This window comes from Carlito syrichta, unplaced genomic scaffold (assembly GCF_000164805.1).
Source record: "Carlito syrichta isolate Samal-C Ts95f unplaced genomic scaffold, Tarsius_syrichta-2.0.1 Scaffold237960, whole genome shotgun sequence".
NCBI lineage: Eukaryota > Metazoa > Chordata > Mammalia > Primates > Tarsiidae > Carlito > Carlito syrichta.
The window spans coordinates 40,074-41,495 of NW_007182056.1; positions in this window are offsets into that span (position 1 = coordinate 40,074).

Here is a 1,422-nt window from a genome sequence, read left to right on the forward strand (position 1 = left end):
GGCCTCAGGAAATTTACATAAGCCTGCTAGAAGTATGGGCTGAGAATCTCAGAAGAGGCAGGAAGAAACCAGACCCAAAGAAAATATCTAGTGAACTGTGAGGACCAGTGAGCTGCAGAGGTCGGAGCTGGCGCCTCCCCACCTACAGAACAATCAAGCAGCTGCCAAAGCAAACCTTTCTCCAGTTGGGATTTCTTTTACTGTCCATCTTTCCCTTCCCAGGGCTGCTGAGTCTTTGAAGAAGTAATCCTCAGTGTGAAAAGCTAGGAAGATGTACACATAAGAGGTCCTTTGAACAAGTCTTAGGAAAAATAGCCAAGCTCAGAGGGAGCAATTGCAGTGACGAGGAAAAGGAAGTTGGGTGGGACTGTGGGGAGACCAGATCCAGTGTGGTGTAAAACCCTAGCCATAGCAAGGCTTCTTAAAGTGCCAAGCCTGAAGGCTCAGCCCAGCAAGCCTCAACCAGCTATGGGCACATGGTCCCATTTCAGTGTGCAACTTGTTTCTGTCACTGCAGGGTGCCCAGTAGTGACCTTGATGGCTATAATCAAACCATAAAGGATTCTTTAGAAAAAGATCGTTTGCAGATCTGTTTTCATGAATAATCATCTTTACCAGAAAAAGAAGGGAAATGGAAAAGAAAGCAAAATCTAGCCAGTAAAGAAGTGGCAGCAGATAGTGACGTGGTAGCCAACGTTTCTCCCTTTGGCCACTCCCATTAGACCCAGAGACGCAGTACTTGTGCTAGCTTTGATGGGGACTTGCCAGAAACAGAATAGAGATACAGAGAGAAAAACAGCCTCAGCTTTTTAGGGTAAACACTTAGGGCTCTGGCACGACACTGTAGATATTTGCAATGGGGGTGTGAGTATACCTCACCTGACCTACCATCCGGACCAATAAAGAGCTTTGAGCCAAAGAGAGGGAGAAGAGTTTGTAGTTGAGGGAAATTATAAAATACAGCATGAAGTCCCCACACTGTGCTCCTAAGCCCTGAAGTAAACTCTGGGGGGAGGGTAACATGACCAAATGCCCCATGAAGCTTGAGGGAATTCAAGAGGAGAGAGATCTCATGTCCTACTCTTCATCTGGAGATTTGAGGTCTGTTTGGGGAAGGCCAACAGGACAGTGGCATGGACGATGTAAGTACCAGTAGGCCAGAGACTGTTCCTGAGTTTCTGATGACTTCCAAGTGACCCAGAAGACTTTGCAGGTACAGAAGTTAGCTGAGAGAAAAAGAGAGGGAGTAGATGTATTCCAGATTGCTCCAGTCAAAGCAAAGAATCAAGTAGCAGAGGACCTGGGGTAGGAAGCCCATGCCAGTGATGGGAGAAGATCACAACTGCAGTCTTGGAGGCATCATCAGCTTCAAGGTGTTGAGTAGGACCAAGGTGAGCACCCATACAAAGATGGGCTCTCACC